The sequence below is a fragment of the Diabrotica undecimpunctata genome, chromosome 10 (genome assembly GCF_040954645.1).
Source record: "Diabrotica undecimpunctata isolate CICGRU chromosome 10, icDiaUnde3, whole genome shotgun sequence".
In the NCBI taxonomy this organism is placed as follows: Eukaryota; Metazoa; Arthropoda; class Insecta; order Coleoptera; family Chrysomelidae; genus Diabrotica; species Diabrotica undecimpunctata.
The window spans coordinates 77883017-77888225 of NC_092812.1; positions in this window are offsets into that span (position 1 = coordinate 77883017).

Consider the following 5209-nt stretch of genomic DNA (forward strand, 5'->3'; position numbering starts at 1 on the left):
CTGTCAGATACATATGAGAACTAATTTAAACAGATTGGCTACCTCTGACTCTGTTTTTTATTTTACTTTTTCCTCATTTTAGTTTTGATTGATTTTCAAAGCATTGGACGCTTTGTTTGTATTGATTCTGTTGTTCAGATCACTAATAGTGTTGAGTATTAAAATATCATGTAACATTTATGCAAAGGATAAGAGCTGCTAGCTAAGCTATGGTCACAAAATGTATTTTTCGTCAATAAGGGTATATATATCATTGAGTCAACATCGTTCAAATAAATGCATTACACAGTGCAGTTTTTTGTTGTTTCTTCACAGTACATTTCAATAAGTTGCAATTAAAGATAAAAATAGTAGTTTATTACATAAACGAACTTTGATCAGATAAAAGGCATATATCGAGCACAGTTTAATTTAATCTTGCCCAAGTACTTTCGATCCCTAGATCATCTTCAGGGGCATTTCGTCACTTGCGGCCTATCCGACAAGAACAAAATGTCATAAACATATAAATGTACATCACACTACACTACAAAAGGACAAACAAACACTTTAAAATTATTTAAGAAAGGCTACATTACTTGCAGAAGTGTAGTGTGATATACATTTATATGTTTATAACATTTTGTTCTTGTCGGATAGGCCGCAATTGAAGAAATGCCCCTGAAGATGATCTAGGGATCGAAAGTACTTGGGCAAGATTAAATTAAACTGTGCTCGATATATGCCTTTTATTTGATCAAAGTTCATTTATTCGAGAATTCAGCCTTATATTTATTACATAAACAGCTAAAAATTACTGAATACAGTACATTAAATATCGAAGAACAAAACATCGATTCAGTTATCAACAAACAGTAAGACCAAAACGTTTTATTTTCTTGACAGGCCAATCCAAAGCATTTTTTCGTACACATTGAGTTTTATATTTATGTTTATTAGTTTCAAATACAAATATATTTATCATATAGTTTCAAAATATTATCATACCACTTTTAGACAGCTCGAGACCCACGTACTATATAGTTGTCAAAAGTTGACAGCCTAATTCACATGTTTAAAGACAGGTTTCGACTTGATAACAAGTAGACGTAATAATTAATCTCTCGAAAGACAACAGTTTGAATGGATCAAACAATACGAAGTTGATCAACTGCACTGAAAAAAGACCCTCACGATAATTTTTATTGAACTTTTACTAATTTAACTAAAATTGTCCCAGTAAGGTTAATTTATGTGAAATATTAAGTAATTATCCTCCACTAGGAAACTAAGTTCCTGTAGCTGGCTGTATGATCCAATGTATCCATACGTTGCCATGTTACCAATTCCAACGATAACTTAAACATCCTAATTTTTAATAATATATAATGTAACATATTGGTAAATTTATAACATTTAAAGGGTTCTCACCCATATATTTTAGTGGCTCATAGCATGTACACTTTGTTACACTGATGATGGAATTTACATTCCGAAAACGTTCTGTATTTGTGATATGGCCCGTTTGGGTATTTTATTTATACCTTTTACTAAAAATTTGAAATAAAATTTTTTTAAGTAATTATCCGACTTTTATGTTTTTTTCTATAAAGATTTTTTCAAACGTTGCTAAAAATATTTAAACAGTTTGTTTAACAAATCTTTTCGTATTTGCGTAATTTTACACTCTTATATTTTTTATTTACGCCACTGTGCTTCTAGACTTTTAACCTAGTTGCAAGACTTTTTGTAAGCTAAAAGGATTTCTTGTTTTCTTTAACCAACCGGTGCAATTAAATAATTCTATTAGTTTAATTTAAGCAGCAAGCGTTCGCTTGAATCGTGAAGCAAATATGACAGTTTAACTTCTTTATGTTGAAAGATAAGGAAAGTTTTATGTATACTGTGACTCACTGGGAGAAATGAATAATTTGTGTAAGTTCAAAGGATGTATAGGTCGATAATGATGATCTAAGGACGACTGACTCTTGGAAATATACCGTTCAACTTCGTAACAGATTTTAAACTGAAATATAGATAAGGATTTGTTTGTAACCGACCTTAATAGATAGAAAATATTATAAAATGACTCTTTGATAAGAATTAGAAATACAGAGACATAGTCACCAAAAATTAAAAAATATATTATAGAAGTGTCGAAAATTTAAGGCTTTAACCCTGGGCGAAATATATAAAAATGACAAACACACTCGACGAATAAAAAATTAATCAATAAAAAATAAAAACAAAACCTGAAAAGAGTAAAAAGCAATTACCGATTAAAACTCATTTAAAGAACCATTTTAAATAAAAAAAACATTTTAAAATTATGTATATAAAACACACTAATGTCTACCTATTTTAATAGAATCAACATTCTATGTACCTATATCTTCAGGAGCATTTGCTTTCCTAATTACATTTATCTACAGTATGCGACGTTAGTGCGAGAAATTACTCATTTGTCGTAAGAGATACAAAAAAAATATTTAGATCAAAGTTGAAACATAGATTTTTTAGTCTTGGCCTGGGCGTTAGCGACTTAACCAATCTCAACAATTTCATTAAAGGAAAGCTTAGAAAGATAAAATAAAAAGAGTGTTATTGCTATAAAAAATAAAACTAAAATAAATATCAATAAAGGAAGGATATATACGTAGTCATTTGCTTCTTTTCTATGGACCCATTAAGCCATTATATTTAGACAAGCTAGGTAAACTAGACTAGGTCATGGTTAGGAGGTAAAAACAGTTGGGATAAAACAGAGGAGAGCATTTCAATTGGGATTAAAGTTTAAAGGTTAATTTTACTTTCACAGATCAATTTCTTTAAGCAATCATATTATACACTTCGTATTCAAAGACAGTAGGTATCATATATTAAAACGTATATACATATATATTAAAATTTATTAGACCTTCGATTAAATTACTGGTGTGGGGAATATATTTTGTGCACGCTGCTATGTGCAGCATATGATGATAAGATATGATGATAAGTCTCCTGCTTTCTGACATTCACTACATAGATTTTAATCAAAAACTTCAATTTTTGCTAGATGTAGAGTGAAACATGCATGACCAAAATTCATTCTGATTAAAATTGTTATATATCTTTAAAATACTACCAATGTTAAATAGAATGAGCGTCTTTAAATCTAAAGCTGTCAACTAAGTTATAATTTTAATCACATTTTGACAGACTTCGAAAAACCTCACAAAGTGAAGGAGAGTTTTTGAGCTTCCAGTAATAAAGTCCTAAGTTTTGTACAACGTCTACTCTATTTAGAATATGTTTAGAAGCTGAACCATATAGAACACATCCATAATCAATTAGAGATCTAATATATGATGGATAGAACAAAAAGGGATGATTTGTCATAAACTCGATATGTAATTTGCAAGTCAATTTACTATCCAGAATCATTCCTAAATATTTAATGGATGAAGAAAAGCCATAGTCGTAGCGATTATGTTTAAATTTCTCTATTTTAAGGATATTATGTTGAGAAAAAATAGGGTCAGTAGATTTATTTGGAGTAATTTTAAACCCGTTTTGAATTAACACAACATTGACCTGACCTCCTTTCTCCTAAAAACAATGGAGAAACTAGTAGATTACTACATAAGAAGCGAAACATTAGCGAGGAAACCACTTCACAAACATCAGTTTGCCTACCAGACTGGCAAATCCACTATAAATGCTCTAAGAAATAGCTCTTTGCGCTTTCATTGACATAGAGGGAGCATTCGATAATACCTCTTTTGAATCCATAAAAAGAGCACTAGTAAAGAGGAGCATTGAAGTCTCACTAATACAATGGATTCAGTCAATGCTAAAAACGAGAATCATCACTGCTAGTATTGGAGGAGAATCTGTGACGGTGACAGCGGTAAAGGGGTGCCCTCAAGGGGGAGTATTATCGCCTCTGCTGTGGTCTTTGGTTGTGGATGACCTTCTCACTAAGTTGCATGATTCTGGTTTTATAACCCAAGGTTACGCAGATGACCTAGTTGTTACAATTAGAGGCAAGCATGACCAGACTATATCTAGTCTCATGCAAACTGCTCTTAACGAAATTAAAAGTTGGTGCTCGAAAGAGGGCTTAAATGCCAACCCCAGTAAAACGACTTTGATACCTTTCACAAGGAGACGTAAATACAATTTACAGGCTTCAACTATGAATCGCATCACATTAGACTATTCCAAGGAAGTAAAACATCTGGGGGTAACCCTAGATCAAAAACTCACCTGGAATAGTCATATTGGAAAAATTTTATCCAGAGCTTTGGTGGCAAGTTGGACCTGCCGCAAGATGTTTGGAAAAACTTGGGGCCTACAACCGAAAATGACTCTCTGGTCATATAAAACAATAATTAGGCCCATGGTCACATACGCATCATTCGTATGGTGGCCAAAAACACAACAAACAACAGCTAACGCCAAGCTTCAAAAAGTGCAGCGGCTAGCTTGTCTGGGAATCACAGGGGCAATGTCAACATGTCCCACTGCAGCTCTAGAGGCGATGCTGAACCTTCCTCCCTTGCAGTTCTGCATAAGGAGGGAGGCAGTAACTACCGCCTTAAAACTGCGACAGACACAAATAATGAAACCTGGAGATCTAGTTGGCCACCTGAAAATCTTAGAAGAAATTCCATTGGATTCTAAGGACATGCCGACAGATGTTATGCCAGTAAAATTCGACTTTGAAACACCTTTTGAAGTGGTCATAAAAAACCACCAAATGGGTGAAGAAATTGAGCCAAAAGTGGAAGAAGGTTCACTCGTATGGTATACGGATGCATCTAAGATAGATGAAAGGGCAGGAGTGGGAGTTACTGGGCCCAATTTCAGGCTATCTAAATCTCTTGGAAACGCCCCAACTATCTTCCAGGCAGAAATACATGCTATAGACATAAGTGCCCAAGAATGTCTCAACCGAGACACCCGTAGGGCAAGAGTCCTTATTTTATCAGACAGCCAAGCCGCCTTAAAGGCTCTAAAGTCATTTACATGTGAGTCGAAGTTGGTTTGGGACTGTAAACAATCTCTCAAGAAGCTGGCGGAACGCAACAATGTAACTGTGATGTGGGTGCCAGGTCACAAGGGAATTGCAGGAAATGAGGAAGCTGACAGCCTCGCAAAAGAAGGAGCTAATACCCCATTCCAGGGTCCGGAACCCTTCTGTGGACTATCGAAAAGCCACATCAGAGAGGAACTATGTACCTGG